Below are 22,510 nucleotides of genomic sequence, written 5' to 3'. Positions count from 1 at the left end.
ACTGTTATGGACCTACAGAAATAATTTCCAGATTTACTGCTGGATTCCAAGGTAAACAAAAGGGAAAGGACAGTATAGGGCATGCCAGTTTCTTTTTAAATGTGGGCTTTTGCATGTCAAAAATATTATTTTGTTAATGGTGTGGCTAAGGAGTGGGAGTATGGAGGTTTATGGTGATGATTGCTGCATGCTGAGATTCTGAACTTGGTGATAGGAGCAGTAGGAGCAGTAGACACACTAATGTATGAAGGACCTTGTACAAGGAAGAATTGTAACATAGAGGCTACTCAGTCTAGCCACTCAGGAGAATCTTACCGAACAGGAAGCATTTACTTTTTCTGCTCTCTAAGCAACATAATGGTGGATGATATGGAAATGATCCCAAAGTAACCCTCAATAAGAAAAAAATGAAACATTTTCCAGACTAGTTATATGACATTTCAAATATGTATATGATAAAGGGAAACATTGCAGGTCTACGGGGAAAGACCGAGGTGTGGGTCTAATAGTATATTTCTTACAAGGTGGACCAAATTATCTCTTTCTGTTCTGTAAGATAGTATGGAATCTAAGAGTGATAGCCAAAATAGCATTCAGAAGGTCCCAGTCACATGGGCTTGATTTTCATTCCACAACCAGCAACCCAACACCCGGATATTTTCTGGGTCCCAACACGACATCGCAACTGCTTCATCAAAATGATGCGCTCTGTCTATGCAGATGCCCTAATTAGGCTGGAGGCATGTCTGGCACCCAATTTGTGGCACCAAGTTCTGCCAGCAGGCTGGAGCTGCCTGCTGTGTACAATTGTCAAAGGGAGATGGCAGTCATAATGGGACCTGCTGCTGCCTTGCAGTGTAGAGGGAGCTTGACAACAGTGGGCTGGTAAACTCACAGCACCAAGAAGTAGCAAAGTGGCTGATGAGAAGGTACTGCATCCAATCTGAGACAATAATTCTTATTACCAAAAAATTGTTCCTCAGAAAAAACATTACTTGATGGCTCCTCATATTGCACCCAACAGCTGTGCAATAACATGCACCATACTGTTTGGGTTTGGCAGTCTGCAATTTCAAAATCACTTTCTGGACCTCACCAGCCCCTACAAGCTCCTCATGGAGCAATCTCATTGGTTAAAAAACCAAGCCATGTTTTCTATCCATATACACTTCGAAATGTGGGACTTGCAACTGCAGATAGAAATGATTACAGCACCTGGAGATGCTATGATATTAATATATTGTTATATTATTCGTAAAGAAACTAATTGTTATGTGAATATATTTCCTGGGTGCCACATTCACTGTTGCACTGCAGCCATATGCCAAATAACAATTTATCAGTCTATCAGTCCAACTTGGAGAGCTGAACGAATGAATGAAGCTCCAGCATTTGGAACCAGGAGCCATAACAGTTAGTGTTGCAGTAACATGTTTTCAAAAGGAAACAAAGGTTAATAATTCCTGTGCTGGTTGCCATGCCCATGCGCAAATGGGCAATTTTAATTGGTTTATTGCAATCTCTTGTTCATTATCAGTGGTGTTGTTTCCGAGGGTACGTTGTTTGTACAGATCATAATTTTGCACCTTGAAGGAAAGCATATCCCTCTGTGTCAGATGGGCTGCACGTTCTGACTCAATTGGCAAGAAACCACTAATGCAAATGGTTGGAAAATCTTGCATGCTGCATTCCCAAACTGCTAGGGCTGAATTTTCCTCCCGTTGGTGGTGTGGTGGGGAGGGAGTTGAAGGGCAGGCTCGTACAGGCACGCTTCCGATCGGCGCCCCTGATCGGAGGCACACCGTCATTTTACGTGGGTGGGCCAGTTAAGGCCCTCCCAGTGTGACATCCACAGGGATGCGCTATGCGCTCCCTGTGCGGGTAGGGTGTGGAATCCCAAAATCGAGAGTGCGCTCCTTCGCACATGCGCATGAAAGAATGCACTCATCTCCCTGAGGCTGCCCTTAGCCTCAGGGAGATCAGCTGTAAATGTAAAAGAGATAAAAATAGAAAAATAAAATTTTCCTTACATGTCCCCCAATGTCATATGAGTTGGGGCATGTCCATAATTTTTACAAAAACTTTATTAAAATTTTTAAAAACCTGCATGAAACCTCATCCCGCCCTTAGATGAAGTTTTATGATTTTTCTAGTTCCCACATGGGCTCCTGGCCTGCACACCAACCTTAAGGTTGGACAGGTTGGCGGGCCCACTGCTGATTTTGCTGCGCCTCTGCCTTCCTGAAATTTTTAATGGGGCGCATTGACATCGGGAGTTCCCCCCACATCACCAGGCAACATTTTATGCATCAGCTAGCGGGCCACACCCCCGCTCGCTGACTCATAAAATTCTGCCCCTAATATGTTCTCCAAATAATGAGATTCCTAGCCAGCAGCAAAAGTCAGGAATTTAGCCATAATACCAGTTAATAAAAAGTTGCATTTTGCATTTGTTTTTCCATCACGCAAGCCACTATAGCAACATTTTGAGATTGTCACAAAGCTACTAATGTATACAATATTATTGGGAAATCTTTTTATTTTAAAATAGAGGTTTAGTCTGTGGGTGTTTCTTAATTGGTTTAAAGCCTGGATGCTTTGATGTGTCCTAGTTTTGAGATGTAAACAGAGAGTTAAAGTGCATTTGCATTTTTTGAATAGAGCATTCAAGATCTGGGGTAAAATCTGGCAACCACCAAGCAGAGACCAAGCAATATGTTTACATTACTAATAAAATTGGTACTTTGAAAGGGGTTTTATTGTTAGAAGAGGCTGGTCATACAATGAGAATTTACACTCAATGAGTTATGCTAGGTAAACTTCAGCTGTTTTGTGTATACAGGGCAGAGGCAATGTGAGATCAAAAGCAGCTGTAAGCCACCAACTGTCTCCACAGGAACCAAAGTAAAAAGAACCTCCTTTTGAATTTGTAAGGGGAAAATGCTTTGCCTGGTGTTTGGTTAAGTTTATGAGTTGCTGCTGCCTTAATGGAAATCAGTTTGGAAATTTGTTAAAGGTTATGATAATAGTACTTTGTAGCCATGTATCCGTGTTTAATGTGTTGTAACTTTAAAAAAAATGTTTCATCTAGTTTAATATAAACTTCTCAAGACCAATGGTCTGATTCCTGAATTTAGAGTTACATCTCAAACATAACAGTTAGATTTATAGGTTATGACAGCTGTTTAAAGTTTGACTCGGGGATTTTAAAAAATAACTCAGCTTCACCAACTGCTCGGTCATAGCAACTGGGGGCTCTTGCTGGGATAAATTCTACTTCTAATTCCTCGATTGGTTTGGAATTGGTGAATCCTAAGCTTACGATTATGAGAGGCACTTTGAATTCAGAAGTTGGTAAGGTATTTTAGAAGTGGTACGACTGAAAGATGGCTTTGACAATTGCTAAGACTTGTCTGGCATTAGAAGAGGTAACTCTGATTGGGTTGGAGAAAATAACCAAAAGTAAGATAACAGAGTTGGCATGTAAGGTAAAATTAGGATTACCTGAGAGTGCTAGGAAATCAGATATAGTTAAAAGTATAGCACAACATGTACAGTTGGAAGTGAAACCTAACACTAGTGACTCACAGCTGGAGGTAGTGAGACTTCACTTGCAGCTGAAGAAGCTTGAATTAGAAGTGATGGAATTAGAAGATGGAAGAGGAGGAAAGAGAAAGAAAGAGAGAGAGAATTCCAAATGAAAATGTTGGCAGTTAAAAAAAAGAGATGTCAGTAGGTGAGGGAGGATTTATCTCTAGAGTAGAACCCAGTGGGGATATGTTTAAATTTGTGCAGGCTGTTCCAAAGTTTGAGGAAAAAGATATTGAAGCATTCTTTGTTTCATTTCAGAACCTAGATAGACAGATGAAATGGCCACAGGAAGACTGGACTTTATTATCACAGTCTAAGTTGTTAGGTAGGGCGCATGAACTATATGCTTCACTTTCAAAAGAAATGTGAGGTGAATTAAGATCTGGTGAAAAACACTATCTTGAGTACATATGAGTTGGTTGCTGAAGCATACAGGCAGAAATTTAGGAATATGGTAATACAGCCTGGGCAAACTTATATTGAGTTTGAAAGAGTAAAACAAAGTACTTTTGACCAGTGGATACAGGTGTTAAAAATAGAGACAACCTATGCAGCTCTGAGGGAAGTAATTCTTTTGGAAGAATTTAAAGATTCAATTCCCTTCAGTAGTGGGAACTCATGTGGTGGATCAGAGAGTTGATTCTGTAAGACAAGCAGCAGAGATAGCTGATGATTATAAGTTAGTTCACAGAGCTACACCTTTTATTCATCATACTTTCAAACTGACAAAGGATAAAAAGTGAGAAGGTGAAAGGAAAGTAGACAGTCAGGGAAGAGAAGGAGTAGCTAGAAGTTCCCAGAAAGTTTTTTCTTAGAATAAAAAGGAAGGTGCTGAAGGTAAAAGTGACATTCGAAAGTTGAGGTGTTTTCATTGTAATAAAGTGAGGCACACAAATTCGGTGTGCTCAAGATTGCAGGAAAAATTTATAGGAATTGTTGGGGTACAGAGAAGCTCTGCAAGTAAAAGTACTGTGGGCTCTGACGTTCAGGCACAGGAGAAATCAATGGTTTGTGTATAGATGAAACAGGGAGAATCAGTGAAAGGTAAAGAAGTGAAAATGTGTTCATAGCTTACTCAAGAGAGTTCTGGAGAGTGGTATGCAGAAATGTTTAAAGATTTTGGATGTGAAGAGAAAGTCTTTCCATGTGTACAGGGTGGAGTAGGTAAAGATATTAAAGTCTTAAGAGACACAGAGGCTAGTCAATCCTTAATGTTGTGGGATAGTGATATTTGTTGTTCAAAGGGAGTATTGCAGTAGAAGGTAATAATAAGTGCAGTTCATGGAGATGCTAAATCTATTCCATTGTGGAAAGTAAATTTAAAGAGCAAATGGAAGACTGGTAAAGTTATAGCTGGAATGGTAGAAAAATTGCCCATTGCCGGGGTTCAATTTATTCTGGGTAATGATGTAGCTGGTTTGCAAAAATGGGTGATGCCTATGGTAGTTGAGCAGCCTGTAGAAGTGTTTTCAACAGAGATGTAACAGAAGTAACATCCTAGATTATTCCCTGATTGTATTATAACTAGATCAAAGGCTTATCGGGAAGAACAAGATAAACAAGAAGGGCAGGCAGTTCAAAGGCAAGAAGAAGGTGTCAAAATCCAATTAGCTGGCACTGTATTTGATAACATTGCTCAGGAGGAGGGAATGCAGGACTATTCAGTTGAAATGTTTTAACTGAAAGAGGTTAGTGGAGTTACAGAAAAATGATTTGCAATTAAAACAGTTATATCAGAAAGCTTATTCAACACCAAAGCAAAATGTTTTCCAGTATGTTATTATCTTTGGGAAGGTATACTGATGAGAAAATTGAAGTCAGATCATGGCTCAGCAAATGCAACCTGGAGGGAGGTGCATCAGATTGTTATCCCATTAGGGTACAGTAGTAAGATTCTAAGGATTGCTCATGAAATTCCAATGTGGGGATATTTAGGAATTAGGAAAACACGGGAAAAGGTAAAGGGTTTTTTTGGGGGCAGGATTGCATAGGATGTAGTCAAATTCTGTAGAACCTATTATGCATGTCAAATAACAGGAAAGCTACAAGCAGTGATTAAGCTGGCGTCCTTAATCCTAATACCAACATTTGAAGAACCTTTTACCAAGGTCATGATTGATTGTGTAGGACCCCTCCCTAAGACTAAAAAGTGGAAATCAGTATTTATTGACAATAATGGATGTGTCTACTACGTTTCCTGGAGCTTTACCTTTAAGAGATATTACAATGAAGAATATTGGAGTGGAGTTAATAAAACTTTTCACATGATATGGTTTACCTAAAGAAATACAATCACATCAGGGGTCAAATTTCATGTCACAGCTTTTTAAGGAAGTAATGAACAGTTTGGGGATAAAACTGTTTAAGTCAACAGCTTATCATCTGGAGGCACAAGGAGCTTTGGAAAGATGGCATCAAACTTTAAAAGCTATGATAAGAGCATACTGTCATGATTATGCACAGGATTGGGATACAGATATTCCCTTTTTGTTATTTTCCATTATAGATGCTCCTGATGCATCAACTAGCTTTAGCCCTTTTGAACTCGTTTATGGTCATGAGGTAAGGGGACCACTGAAATTGATTCATGAGAAATTGGTGGGTCAAAATTGAGAAACCACTCTCCTGGATTATGTATCAAATTTCAGAGAAGGATGTGAGTTGGCTAGGGAAATTTAAAGGCATCACAGCAAGTGATGAAAGTGAAAGCAGATAAGAAGTCTCATATTTGCAACTTTGTTTCTGGAGAGAAAGTAATAGTTTTGTTACCAGTACTAGGTGATTCATTAAATGCAATATTTAGTGGGTCTTACAGGGTTGAAAAGAAATTGAGTGAAGCAAATTATTTAATAAATACTCCAGAGAGAAGAACGTAGCAGAGGGTGTGTCATGTAAATATGCTTCAAATATGCTTTGACATGGAAGAGGAACAAAAAGTTGTTAGTAATGGTAGATGATGAGAAAGAGCTAGAAGTGCAGGACTCGGAAATTCATTTTCCTCTAATCAAATTGGATAATGAGGGGTTGCTTGAAAATGTAAATGAAATATTGAGTTACCTTCCAAGCAAATGTCAAAGTGATTTGGAAAAGCTATTTCAGTCACACAAACCTATTTGTAGAAATAAGTTGGGAAAGACTCATTCAGCTTTACATGATGTGTGTATAGGAATATCAAATTCAATAAGGCAAGATACTTATAGATTAAATCCGGCAAAGTTATCACACAAACAAAAATAAATTGATTTCATGCTTCAAACCAATATCATTGAGTCTAGTTGCTGTAACTGGAGTTCGCCTATCGTACTGATACCGAAACCAAATGGAACACAAAGACTATGGGCTGAATTCTCCCCCTGTTGGGGGAGAAGTTGATGGGTGGATGCATATGGCCGCGCTTTCGATCGGAGGTGCACCGCCATTTTACATGGACGGGCCAATTAAGGTCCACCCAGCGTGACGACTGCACGGAAGCACTATGTGCTCCCTGTGCAGGTGATGGGGGGGTGGGGGGGTGTGGAATCACAAAAGCAAGAGTGTGCTCTTTTGCGCATGTGCACCAAAGAGCACACTCATCTCCCTGAGGCTAAGTGCAGCCTCAGGGAGAATAGCTGTACATGTAAAAAAGATAAAAATAGAAATACAAAATTTCCCTTATATGTCCCCTCATGTGACAGTGTCACAGGGGTTGGGACATGTCCATAATTTTTACAAGATCTTTTAAAAAAAATTAAAGCCTACATGAAACCTCATCCCGTCCATGGGCGAAGTTTCATGTTTTTTCTACTTTCCGCTGGGGCTCCTGGCCTGCCCGCCAACCTTAAGGTTGGACAGGCAGGTCTTTTAACTACTTAACTGATCCTGTCAATGGCCTCAATTGGCTATTGACAGATCAGTGGGTACGCAGCTGATTTTGCTGCGCTCTCGCCTTCCTGAAAATTTAAATCGGGCATGGTGACATCTGGAATTCCCCCTGATGTCAGCCTGCATATTTTATGTGTCATGAGCGGGCCCACCAACTCGTAAAATGCTATCGAAAGATGAATGCAGTGACAAAAGCGGATTCATATCCCATACCATGGTTGGAGGATTGCATTGACAAAGTGGGACAATCGAAATTTATCATAAAGATTGACTTGCTAAGACAATATTGGCAGGGAGCGTTGTCAGAGAGAGCAAAGGGAAATCAGCTTTTTTAATGCCAAGTGAACTATGTCAGTTTAAAGTCATGCCATTTTGTATGAAGAATGCACCTGCAACATTTCAGAGATTGACAAATAAAGTAATTGCGGTTCTAAGCAATTGTACAGTTTATATGGATGATCTAATCAGTCAGACTTGGGAGGGCCATGTACGGAAGAATTATTTACTTGACTACAAGAAGCTAATTTGGTGATGAACTTGGTTAAAAGTGAATTTGCAAAAGCGCAAATTACGTATCTAGGCCATACCATTGCACATGGTAAGGTGGTTCCAGGAGATGCGAAAGTCAATGCTATCATGGATTTCCCAGTGCCTGCAACAAAATGAGAAGTTTTGAGTTTTCTGGGCACAAGTGGGTCTGACTGGAAATTTGTACCAAACTTTAGCTGAGTGGTTGCTCCACTGACTGAACTGTTAAAAAAGAACAAGAGGTTTCAATGGACACTGGAGTGTCAGAAGTCATTTGATAGTTTGAAACCTGTATTAATTATGACACCAGTGTTGGCATTATGCAATTATGCCAAGAAATTCAAGTTGGTCATTGATACAAGCGATAGAGGCTGTACAGTTACATGAAGATGACACTGGAATTGAAAAACCGATAGGGTACTTTTCACTGAAGCTGAATGTACAAAAGAGAAGATATTCAACGGTCGAAAAAGAGACTTTGAGTTTGGTGTTAGTATTGCAGCATTTTGAAATTTATGTTGCAAACAATTCATCAGAAATAATTGTTTATATAGACAATAATCCTTTGAAGTTTTTGGACAACTTTCAAGACAAAAGTGCAAGGCTTTTCAGATGGAGTCTATTATTACAACCATTTAATCTACGTAATATATATATTGCTGGAAGAGAAAATCTGTTTGCACATGCGTTATCAAGAGTTTGAAGCTTAAAGAAAAATGGGACATTTTAAAAAAACCTGGAGACTGAACTGGAGTGATTTCTGTTGATACCAAGGATTTGTGTGTGTGTGTGTGTATATACATATATTATGTTAATGCTGCATCTGGTAATGTAATAATGCAATAAGTACAGGAGATAGTATGAGATGGGTTATTAAAATGAAGCTGACTTTTAGAATTATGATGGTTCATTTTCTGGTAAGGAGAGGGATGTCATGAAGCTATTAATGTATATAATGTTATTGGAAAATATTTTTATTTTAAAATAGAGGTTTAGTCTGTAGGTTTGTCTTAATTGGATTACAGCCAGCTAGTCTGGAGGATTTGATGTGTACTCGTTTTGAGATGTAGACAGAGAGGTTAAGTGCATTAGCATTTTTTTGAATAGAGCATTCAGGAACTGGGGTGAAATCTGGCACCTAACGAGCAGAGACCAAGCAATATGTTTATATTACTAATAAAATTGGTACAATGAAAGGGATTTTATTGTTAGAAGAGGCTGGTGATAAATGAGAATTTACATTCAATGAGCTATGCTAGGTATAACTTCAGCTGTTTTGTGTGTGCAGAGCAGAGGCAATGTGAGATCAAAAAACAGCTGTAAGCCACCAACTGTCTCCACAGGAACCAAAGTGAAAAGAATCTCATTTTGAACTCGTAAGGTGAAAATGCTTTGCCTAGTGTTTGGTTAAGTCTATGGGTTGCTGTTGCCTTAATGGAGATTATTTTGGGAATTTGTTAAAGGTTATGAGAGTAGTACCTTTTAGCCATGTATCTGTGTTTAATGTGTTGTAACAATAAAATGTTTCATCTCGTTTAATATAAAACCTCTCGAGAACTGGTGGCCTGAGTCCTGAATCTAGAGTCGCATCACAAACATAACATTTAAAATTATAGATTATGACACAAAGTTGTTTGAAGTTTCCCTCTGGGATTTTTAAAAATAACTCAGCACTACTAACTGCTCGGTCATAACAAGAAGTAACAACAAAAGCTCTAACCAAGACATTATTCAAGTTTCATCTTAATCACTCGATTGTTTTGACCATAAAATTGGCTTTTTTCTGGGGTGCGAAAGAATTTACATAGAAGTAAATAGTATGTACAGCATAGGATGCTTCAGTCAGGTCACTACCCACTATAATTGTTTTATTTTATCCTATTGACATAACATTTACAACCTCAAAGTTATTTTTTTAAAGTTTAAGCTCTAAAACTAAATAAAAGCATAAACTTTTTGAGGTGTGCTTGGGGCTGAATGTTTTTACACCCACACAATGTGAAGCCTTGGAAAAATGCTCATGAAATGTAAGTGGTCACTGCACAAAGCTGATGTGATTAAAGAAAGCCATATGCTAGAAAGTAAAGATTGCAGAAGTGAGAAGGGTGCTTCATCCCAACATTGGTCCTGGAACGGGCAAGTGATTTTCCGAAGGAGCTTAAAAGTAACTGAAAATGCAACTTTTCTTGGGTAGAAATTGAGATGTGCAGGTCACACATTTTCAGGGTCAAAAAATGGTACAAAGCTGAATTCAGGAGTGTGACATTACATGAAGTGAAACAACACAAAACAAGTGGTGATGTTAGTGGGAGCCATTTGTGAAAGTGAAGCAGGCTGCATGATAAACAGCACCAGTTTTCAATGAACTTAAATTCAGTCTGAATTAATTTCTAATTTGCTGCTGACAGTAACAAAATGGTGGGCTTTTGTGTGTTTTTGTTACAAAGCATTTATAATTTATTTAAGAGCACAGTTTGCTAATTATTGTCAAAGCAGATGCAATATCTTTTAAAAGATACCGGGACAAGATATACGAACTTCCCAATAAAAGTATACAAGCAAAAAAGTAGCAGATAATCTATCAGAGGTTCATAAGTTTTGCAAGTGGCAAAGAAGATTTTGTTTTAAATGCTGAAGTAAGTGCAGAGAACAGCAAATCCTTCACTGTCACTTGGTCAAAATCCTGGAACTCCCTCTCTAACAGCACTTCGGGTGTCCTTACACACATGGACTACAGAGGTTCAAGAAGGCAGCTCACCACCACCTTCTCATGGGCATTTCGGGATTGGCAATAAATGCTGGCCTAGCCAGTGGTGCCCACATCCCATGAATGAATAAAAAATCAGTGCCTGAAGGTCAGAGGCACATTAATGGTTTATATCAAATCCTTCAGCAGTCTCTCCTTTAAAAGCCTGAGGGCTCTACCTAAATATTTTTTTCTTAAAGCCCCAGTCACAAAGCAATATCATAGAGACTTGCTACTTTATGAGTTCACACAATCATCCTTTGACAGGTTAATTCCCTACAGGTCAAATATCCTTTATTCCCACATCCAAAAACAAAACTCTTTTTGAATAGCTATGCAGTTAATTTGTACGTTAATAAAGCAATGTAACATTATTACAGGTGTGCTAAGTATTAACAGGTAAGAAGTAGGGCAGAATTTTATGAGGGCGGGTTTTACAGTTCTGCCGAAGCCATTGGACTTTTGAACAGCTCACCACATTTTACGGCCCTACCCCTGCCACGACAGAGCTGTAAAATTCCGCCCATATGGTGTGTGTGAGTTGACAAATGGAGAACCAGCCTAGTATTTGCGCACTAGCTAGCCTAGGCTTAGAATATTGTAATATAAATAGGCCTGGGCCTACTGTATAAATGGTAGATCCAAAAACCAAAAATATCTGAATACCGAAACACAATCGGCCCCAAGGGTTTCACATAAAGAATGCTCGACATGTCCTGGCTTCAATGGCAAATGATTAAATTTAACCATCCACCCCACCTCCTGGCTGCTGATCCAGTGCAATTCCCACCTGCTGTCACAAAGGCAATATTTTATTACATTTTTAAAAAATGTGTAAGGTTTATTACTGTAAGTACCAACCTCAGGGTAATTTTGTTCAATATAGCCAAAAAAAATATATTTTTTACTCTTACAGAGTATGGTGGATGTTGCTGGCTAGGCCAGCATTATTGCCCCTCCCTACTTGCCCTTGAAAAGATAGTGGTGAGTTGCCTTCTTGAACCACTGCTGACCATGTGGTGTAGGTACGCTCACAGTGCTGTTAGGAAAGGAGTTCAAAGATTTTGAGCCAGCAATGGTGAAGGAACTGCAATATAGTTCCAAATCAGGATGATGGCTGGCTTGGAAGGGAACTTCTGGGTGGTGGTGTTCCCATGTATCTGCTGCCCTTGTCCTTCTAGGCAATAGAGGTCATGAGTTTGGAAGGTGCTGTCCTTGGTGAGTTGCTGCAATGCATCTTGTAGATGGTACACACTGCTGCCACTGTGCATTAGTGGTAGAGGGAGTGAATGTTGAAGGTGGTGGATGGGGTGCCAATCAAGGGTGCTGCTTTGTTCTGGATGGTGTCGAGCTTCTAGAATGTTTTTGGAGCTACAGTCACCCAGGCAAATAGAGGGCATTCCATTACACTCCTGTATGTGCCTTGTAGTTGGTGGACAGGCTTTGGGGAGACAGGAGGTGAGAAGTCCTAATGTCTGACCTGCTCTCATAGCCACAGTATTTATATGGCTGGTCCAGTTTTGTTTCTGGTCAATGGTAACCTCCAGGATGTTTATAGTGGGGAATTCAGCAATGGTAATGCCATTGAATGTCAAGTGAGGTGGTTAGAGTCTCTCATGTTGGAGATGGTCATTGCCTGGCACTTGTGCGGCTTGAATGTTATTTGCCACTTGTCAGACCAAGCCTGAATATTGTCCAGTTCTTGCTGCATTTGGACATGGACTGCTTCAGTATCTGAGGAGATGTGAACAGTGCTGAACATTGTGCAATCATCAGCGAACATGACCCAGTACTGACCTTAAGATGGAAGGAAGGTCATTGATGTAGTAGCTGAAGATGGTTGGGCCTAGGTCCTACCCTGAGGAACTCCTGCAGTGATTTCCCAGGACTGAGATGATTGACCTTCAACAAGAACCACCATCTTCCTTTGTGCTGGTTATAACTCCAACCAGAGAAGAGCTTTCTCCCTGATTTCTATTGACTAATTAGTGGATTCAGCGATGATAATGCCATTGAGTGTCAAGGAGAGATGTTTGGGTTCTTTCTTGTAGGAGGTAGTCATTGCCTGGCACTTGTGTGGCACAAATGCTACATTGTTTGATTATTCATCATTGCATTCTGATCCATTAAGTGCTTAACTATTCAATTTTCCTGGCTGGTCACATTTTTGGATTTGCATATCTATTCATGGACCTTTGGATTCCCTATAATCATGAGCGCACTTTTTCCTGCTCAATGTCTAAGTAAACAATTGTGACAATGGAATCCTAAGAGAATCCTTACATCAACTACTGCAGTACATGTTATTTCAGTCAATTCCTTTCTCCTCAAGAGGAAATGCATTCTTCCAAAAAATGAATACTGGCTTTTTAACATCAAGTAGCTTTATTTAAATATCACAAAGCAAATAATAGTAATCAGTCCAACACAGTGAAAAATACATGTCCATACTCCTCAAATGCATAAAAGCAATGATGCCACATACTTTCTCTCTAGACATGGGGCTCAAACTGAAGTCCACTTACTATAAATTTACTCTAGCCTAACGTCCCTGACAAACGCTAACACTCATATCTTAGGACTCAGGTACCTGTCTGTCTGCCTGTGAGATTCATTCACTGAATGCTCAACCAGGCTGGCTGTGATCTGCTGGTGCCATTTTGAAAGAGGAAGTTTCTACACCCCGAGAGCTATTAGTTACTATATGTTAATCTCTCCCACCCTCTACCCTATCCTAGACCTTCACCTTTGTTCTCCCCTCCACCATTTCAATGGCCTAATACCCATCACATTCCTATTTTCATTCAGTTATGAAGATTAGTCATATTTGACTCAAAAAGTTAACTCTGTTTCTCAGTGCTTCTTGTTTTTATTTCGGATTTCCAGTATCTGCAATATTTTGCTTTAATTTTAGCTTTTTTCAATGTCCAGCTTTCTCCTAGAAGGGTCTCAGAACACAGTCAAAAGCATGATCCCATGCTAGCAATTAGCCATAGTTCAAAAAGGAACAGCCATATTGTTTTTAAACAGGAGTCACATACTGGTTCAAACCATGACTAAATTTATCAGAGTATAAGAATATTTGGTGTCCAGTGAACTGGAAACTGAAGGCCTTGCTTAATGAAACAAGAAAAATTGTCTGTTGCTTATTATCTTCTCTATTCCTGTTCTCTCTGGGTGCCTCTAAATGACAATACATTTAGATCTGCAGGTCCCCCCTGTGAAGCACTGTGAACACAGAGCTGGCCTGCAGGACAGCAGTCTGATTACTCTCAAAATATCCTTGGGAAATCTCATGATGCTTCAGGAGATGCTAACCGAAGAGTTTGGTTTTGTTTCACTGGTAGTTGGCAGGATTTGCAAAAGAGTTGAGGTGCATGACTGACAGACAGTGCTGCATGACTGCCAATCAGAGTTGAAATGTGCAATTTTGGCAAGCGGGGGTGATGCAGCAACATCCAAATGCGTTCAGTCTTCATGTTAATAGATCTGTTAAAAGAAGCATTGGAAAGAAAAGGGCGCTGTTGGCATAAATGGAGACTTTATAGGGGGTTGGCTGTGGTCTACTAAATATCCAGATACTGTATTCTGAAATAGTAGGCAACAGAGAGTAAGCAAGGTAAAATTCAGAGCACAGAAGCCAATACATTGAGATTTGTCGATTCCTTTTCCTCCCCGAGCCTCCGAATGTAGCAATTTTGATAAAATAGGCAGTTTATTCTTGAAGAAATTGGTCTTTCTGAAATAAACTGGAACACACTGTCAGAAACAGAAAACCTCAGTTAACAGATTGTCATCACCCTTTGCAAGTATATAGAGCAGTATTTCTGTGCGGAACAGCTGGATTGTGAAACCCTTCTGAAGCTGTTACCCTGGCTCTGGCACTGATTGCTTGAATGCTAATGGCTTAAAACTCCTAACTATTTTCAAAAAATTCTGCATTCTTTATTAGTATTGCAAACATTTTGTATTATGCAGACTGGTGAGCATCAAAATCCTATTGCACAACACTGAGCTATAGGTCCAACCCTGACATCGTCATCAAACCCGCTGACAAGAGTGGTGCTGTTGTTGTCTGGCGCACTGACCTCTACCTCACGGAGGCTGAGCGTCAACTCACAGTTACTTCCTCCTACCTCTCCCTGAACCATGACCCCACCACTGAACATCAAGCCATTGTTTCCAGGACTGTCACTGACCTCATCTCCTCTGGGGATCTTCCTCCCACAGCTTCCAACCTGATAGTCGCCCAACCTCGGACGGCCCGCTTCTACCTCCTACCCAAAATCCACAAACAGAACTGTCCCGGTAGACCGATCGTGTCAGCTTGCTCCTGCCCCACAGAACTCATCTCTCATTATCTTGACTCCCTTCTCTCTCCCCTTGTCCAGTCCCTTCCCACCCACATCCGTGATTCCTCTGACACCTTACGTCACATCAACAATTTCCAGTTCCCTGGCCCCAACCGCTTCCTCTTCACCATGGACATCCAATCCCTCTACACCTCCATCCCCCACCAGGATGGTCTGAGGGCCCTTAGCTTCTTCCTTGAACAGAGGCCCGAACAATCCCCATCCACCACGACTCTCCTCCGTCTGGCTGAACTTGTTCTCACACTGAACAATTTCTCCTTCAACTGCTCTCACTTCCTCCAAATAAAAGATGTGGCTATGGGTACCCGCATGGGCCCCAGCCATGCCTGTCTCTTTATGGGGTATGTGGAACATTCCTTGTTCCAGTCCTACTCCGGCCCCCTTCCACAACTCTTTCTCCGGTACATCGATGATTACTTCGGTGCTGCTTCGTGCTCTCGTCGGGACTTGGAAAAATTTATTAATTTTGCTTCCAATCTCCACCCATCTATCACTTTCACATGGTCCATCTCTGACACTTCCCTTCCCTTCCTTGACCTCGCTGACTCAATCTCTGGTGATAGACTGTCCACCAATATCCATTACAAGCCTACCGACTCCCACAGCTACCTCGACTACAGCTCCTCACACCCCGCTTCCTGTAAGGACTCCATCCCATTCTCTCAGTTCCTTCGCCTCGGTCACATCTGTTCCGATGATGCTACCTTCAAAAACAGTTGCTCTGACACGTCCCCCTTCTTCCTTAACCGAGGTTTTCCACCCACGGTTGTTGACAAGGCCCTCAACCGTGTCCGGCCCATCTCCAGCGCACCTGCCCTCACGTCTTCTCCTCCCTCCCAGAAACATGATAGGGTCCCCCTTGTCCTCACTTATCACCCCACCAGCCTCCATATTCAAAGGATCATCCTCCGCCATTTCCGCCAACTCCAGCATGATGCCACTACCAAACACATCTTCCCTTCACCCCCACTGTCGGCATTCCGTTGGGATCGTTCAGTCTGGGACACCCTGGTCCACTCCTCCATCCCCACCCCCCTTCTATTTCTTCCCCCGTCCTTTTGTTTTTTTTCCAATAAATTATATAGATTTTTCTTTTTTCCTCCTCCTATTTCCATTATTTTAAAATATTTTTAAATCTTTTATGCTCCCCCCATCCCCACTAGAGCTATACCTTGAGTGTCCTACCATCCATTTTTAATTAGCACATTCGTTTAGATAATATCACCAACTTCAACATCTATGTGTTCTTTTGTTCTGCCGTCTGTGACATCTTTTGATGATCTGCTTCTATCACTGCTTTTGCCTACAACCACACCACCCCCCTCCACTTCTCTCCCTCTCCCCCCACCCAACCCAACCCCACCCACCCCCCCCCAACTTAAACCAGCTTATATTTCAACCCTTCCTGGGATTCACCTAGTTCTGTTGAAGGGTCATGACGACTCGAAACGTCAACTCGTTTCTTCTCCGCCGATGCTGCCAGACCTGCTGAGTTTTTCCAGGTAATTCTGTTTTTGTACTGAGCTATAGGGTTTAACTCTATGGCATGACTGCCAATTTGTGACAAATTATGGGAATTTTATGCAAATATTTCACACCAGTTTGAAATATAGATTAAAATTGTCAAAATTAATTTTGCTCAGATTTTGTATTGTTTTCAGATAAAAATATCTCATCTTCCTAGAATAAGCACAAATCAATATTCCAGAGATGAATGCGAGATTGTCCAACTGACTTGCTGGCATCATTAAAATAGACACTCGTCTACAATTATTTTTCTTATAACCTTAGAACCAGTGCCCTTTACGAGTAAATTATTTTCAAATTATCTGTTCATCTCCTGACCCCTCTTCCAGTAATTTCCTTCAGACACTGGAGCATGATTAGAGTGTAATTACATTTGAGACTTTGTCAATATTAGAACACGGGTTGTCAAGACAAGGATCGCATTGTTCTTTGACTAAGCACCAGGCAGAGTTCAATTGAAACAAAAATATATTTTTTTTATTTTCATTCTTAGGATGTGAGCACCACTGGCATTGCCAGCGTTTTTTGCCCATCCCTAATTGTCCTTCAGAAGGTGGTGCTGAGCTGCCTTCTTGAACTGCTGCAATCTATGTGGTGTAGGTACATCCACAGCATTGTTAGGAGGGGAGTTCCATCCTCACTCTTCACCACCTTCTCAAGGGCAATTAAGGACAGGAAGTAAATGCTGGCTGAGCCAACCACTCCCACATCCCATGAACGAATAAAAAAAAGTATTGAGGACAACCAAACAGTGCTTGTGAAAAGAGGGAGATGAGAGATGGAAAGGGTGTGGTGGGGAGGGACTGAAGTATGGCTGAATGGAAGGGTTTTGAGCAGGTATTTAGAAGCAAGACAGGAATTCATGAGGCAGAGGGATTTAGGATGCTTGCTCCAGAGAACAGGAAAAATTGGGCTAAAAAGGCAGTAGGCAACTGTGGTGTTAGTGGAATGACTTTTATCTCAAAGTAAAAATTATTTGAGTAAAAACTGAAAATAAACATCTAAAAAATTAATTTCAAAAGTGTAGATTGTAAATTCATAACTGCACAAACCTGCAGTTGAAAGTTCCTGAACCCCGATCTATATCGTACCACATATTGTCCCCAACCTCTTTTCCAATTAAACAGGTTTAATTCAAAATAAATAACCATAAAAAGATGAGGGGAAAGAATAAAATACAACAACATACAAAACCTAAAATTCCAGTCAGTTCTAAATGTAAATATATTTCTAATATGTCTCAGTCAGCAAAACAGCATCAAAGTGCATGAAGAATACAGGCGATAAGGGCTATCCGTCCCAGCATAAATCCCAAGTTTATCCTTTCATGTTCATTCTTTTGATAACAAATCCAACTGTCCCTTGAAGAAAATTTAAAATAGGAAATTGTATTATTGGTGTCTAATATAGAGTCTTATAGAGTACTGAAATCCAAAGCATACTGCCAGTTTTTGCTCAATTTATTCTGACTTCATTAAAAAGTCTTTTTTTATTTGAAGTTCAGCTACTAAATCTTGGAACAAGTTAATCAAGCTCTTCATTCAAGCTCTCATTCACAGTACATTTATACTGTAACTACCCATTTGAGATTGGTAGATGCAGTATTGGTTCCAGCCAGGCAGAACTTCATTTGTTGTGCCTGGAGATACAAATCTCTTGTCCAGAAGAGAGAGAGAAAGAGTTGACCAAACGCATGCTTACATGTGTGCACAAAAGTTCCTTTCAGAGCGATTCAGGTTTAATTGTTTAGAGATGAGTTGAAGGCCACATTCTCGCCATTTAAATTTATCTCCCAGTAAAATTATGAAATGCGCAGTAGGCCCAAGGGAGCGCTTTTTAAAAACACGTTTGATTCCACATGTAATATATTCAATGTGCATGGCATCCAACTCAAAGGTATTAAGACATTCGTGTTGTGAGACTCCAGAATTATACTGCAACTTACCTTTGCTAGAAAGGGACTGCATTTTTGCCACGAGACTGAAGTTGCAGTATGACCACAATGTTAAAGATGGGGCTTTCCACAGCACTCTGAATTGGAGCTCTCCCCTTTACCTTGAATGAAGTGCTGAAATAGTTTAACTAAGATTTCTTTTTGTCATATTCCAATCTGGTGAATTGTTCATGTAGAAATTTTAACATATTTTTGAGAAGCTTTTAAAAAAAATCGAGTTCTAAGACCTTGCTTGTCTTCCTTCTTCAACAGCACCTTCTAAACCCATTAGCTCTGCACCTAGGAGGAGGATGAGAGGTGCATGGGAACACTACCACATGCAAGTTCCCCTCCAATTCAAACACCATCTTTGTTGTTCCTTCACTGTTGCTGGTTCAAAATCCTAGAACTCCTTTCTTAACAGCACTGTGGGTGTACCTACACCAGGCTGACTTCAACAGGCAGCTCACCATGACTCACTTAAGGGCAATTATAAAGGGATGGGCAATAAATGCTGGTCTTGCCAATCCTGTGATTATTGCTTTCTCCGAAAACCAAAACTATTTACCCAACAACTAGGCAACATCATTAGTACAGGCTTTTTCCAAACCTCAAGGGCCATGAAAGTCAAAGAGGGCAAAGCAGCAAAAGGCACTGATATTAATGAGTTAAAATTGAAAACAAAAGACATTACGGTTGCAGCTTTGAAAATTTATGCAGGGTGCAAACAGGGCAAAAAAAAAAAACAGGAAAAGGTGTGTCACTGTTCATTTTTCCCTTATTTATTTAAAATGGTGTTAGAGTTTCTTAATATGATACAAATGAGAAAAGGAATTGATCTACATCAAAGTACCCATGTTATTGTTGGTAAAGGGGAAGGCTTAACAAGACTTCTGTTTCAGGGGAAATCCTGTAAGAACCTGCTGTGAGCATAATAGCTTGAGTTAGCTGACAGTCTAAGGTGACAATAATAGAAGGTGGGTCATCTATAAAATTTAAACACAAATCTATGATTTTGTTCGGAGTGAGCAGAGTGAAGTTGCACTTGCAGCTTTGTTCCCTACACAACTGCAATATTTCTCTGTACCCTCTCAACTGTTTTGTTGCAGCAGTTGCCTGAGGGGTAGACTTCAATGGCTATTCAACTCAAGAAATTAGACTGAATCTCAATTTAAAATCGATAGATCTGTTGTGTTCTAATCTTCACAGAACCAGGACTTTATGTTTGCTGTTAGACAAAGGCACGGACGTGATTTTAATAAAACTTTCACTCCATTCATGGCTCCAACAGGCAAGCTGACTCCTTGGTTATGGTAAATTGTAATTGCCCATCCCTATTGTGACATTTACTAGATCAAGTCATTTCATGTTTGCTATGGTAGGTAATGGTCCTTGGTTCAAGCTGGTTAATTAGAATTTATCAGTGAAGACTCTATATTTGTTCCTCGTTTCCATCTTACCTCTACCCTGCTTACCAGGCATTCAATTTTGTTTGTTTACAATTTTTTTTCTATCTAGTCTTGATGTGTTATTACATGATTATGAACATACATAAATAACAAACAGGAAAAGACCAGCTGCCTTTCGTCTTGCTCTGCCACCTGTATGTCTGTGTGTGTGTGTGTGTGTGTGTCTGTGTGCGTGTGTGAGCCTAGACGAATGCGTGTGACTGTATGAATGCTGATTGCGATTTACCTTTTTTTTTAGCTCGGCAAAACTTTTCAATAAATTAATCTTGTTCTTTGTTTGACCTAAGAAAACCTGTCTGAATAATTCTTTATAACCTCAAAGAGTAAACTGTGGGACTCTTACAGAATTGACAAAGTACATCCTCTCTAACTTCTCAAAAAGTCCTGTTACGGTCAAAACTGGAAGGAGAGAATAAAGGGAGTCATTTCACTCCTCCTCATGTAGTCTTAGCTGCTAAATATTTGCCACTGTCAGAGGTGTTCTGTGCTAGCTGGGTGCTTGTTGGTACATTTGTGGATCAAAATGTGTGAAATTGTGGATTTGAGTGGACAGGCACCTATCAGAATAGACTACAACAAAAACAGAATTACCTGGAAAAACTCAGCAGGTCTGGCAGCATCGGCGGAGAAGAAAAGAGTTGACGTTTCGAGTCCTCATGACCCTTCGACAGAACAGACTAGACTTCCCACTAACACTTCCAAGTTTATTAATAGATTTCAAAAATGCAGAAACAGCTTCTCACTTAACCCCAAGTCCACTTGATGCTTCTGTAACAGACCAGTTCTTAGACAAATGATTCAATTGCTTTATTGATGCAAGACTAGTTTCCACAATTACCTAGTATGATTGACAAATTTCTCTCTCTCTTCCGAAGCTCTCTCCCAAGTCCAAAATCCACAGACTCATTGACCAGTGAACAAGATATATTGCTACCTCATATACATGCCATTCTTCCCCTTAACAGCTTTTCAAATTCCATAACTTCAATTCTGCAAGCTTGCTTTCCACATAATCTTTAATCTCAATTTCTCATCTCGATATGAAGTCATGTTTACTAGACAGAGAAATCTGTCAATTAATGTCACAAAAAATGAAACATAGGCATCACACTCTGTTTAAATATGGACAACAGAATTTACAAATATTTATTTCCATTAATAAGGGAGATCTTGAAACATCAATACTGTCTCCATTTATGGCAGATTTCTAAATGACAATTGATCACTTTGAGAGTTAATGGGAACATCATTTGTTGATATTGCAGTTGTCCTTTCTTGCCATTCACTCCTTGTTTGCTGTTGGACAAGAAAAATGTTTTTACTAAATTTTGCTATCAATCACATATGAACTGAAAACCAAGGCAATATTGGAACACTGAGCAAATACTTCAGTTAGTGAAGATATGAACTTGGATTCAACAACCCTCACAGTGACAGTTTCAGGGCACAAACAAAATTGTTATTTGACATTTGCATTGTTAATGCAAATGCATGAAGAAAAATGAGGCTTCAACTTTCTTGTGTCATCATCTGCAGAATTACTAACAGCTCACCTGATCAGTTTCCTACAATATCATGCAAATCAATAGAATGGAAACGTTGACTAGAGTTTCAATGTCTGCGTCCATCCCTGGCCACCATAAGTAGCTGCGCACGAGCATCTTCATCCTACCTATGCCAGGGTGAGCACTATGTAATGCGGCTAGTAATGGCCCTTGCCCTCTCAGGGGCATGGTAACCCTTGCTCCCCAGAGCAACATGCCATCCTGGCAGGTGAGCTCATATCTACAATTGAAATAGGGCTCCATGTCATCAGGCTTTGGCTCGCCTGACCATCCATTCAAGACTTGCTCCCAGGCTTGAGATAGAAGTGGATCTTGGCTTGTCCACTCACGGATTTGTTTGGCCTAGACAGGGGAGGAAACTAAAAAACTTAGTATTAAGACAAGTTCCTGGGGAATTGGAACCTTTCCATTGTTATCTGGCAGGGGGAAGCAGCTCAGAGCGTCAGCCTGTGCAATCTGGCTTCCCGATTGGTGAATAAAAGTGTATTCGTAAGCAGCCAAGATCAGTGCCCACTTCTGGTTGTGAGCAGATGCGATGGGGGGTATCGCCTTACCTCTCCAAATAATCCCAGCAGAGGCTTGTGGTTGGATAAAATGTGAAAACGGTGACCATGGAGGTATTGTTGGAATTTCCTAACACAAAACACAACAGACAAGCCCTCCTTTTCAACTTGAGAATATCGTCGCTCTGCAGCACTGAGCGTGCGAGTTGTATAACCAATGGGTCATTCAGAGCCATCTACCGTCCGATGTGAAAGTACAGCCCCTACTCCATAAGGGGATGCATCACAAGTTAAAATCATTTTTTTTGGGGTCAAAGCAGAGCAGTAGGGCTAATGATCTTGACAATCGCTTTCACCTTCAGAAACACCTCCTGGTGCGGAACTTGCCAAATTCATTTATGGTTTTTCTTAAGC

The sequence above is a fragment of the Carcharodon carcharias genome, chromosome 8 (genome assembly GCF_017639515.1).
Source record: "Carcharodon carcharias isolate sCarCar2 chromosome 8, sCarCar2.pri, whole genome shotgun sequence".
NCBI lineage: Eukaryota > Metazoa > Chordata > Chondrichthyes > Lamniformes > Lamnidae > Carcharodon > Carcharodon carcharias.
This window is presented reverse-complemented; position numbering follows the sequence as displayed.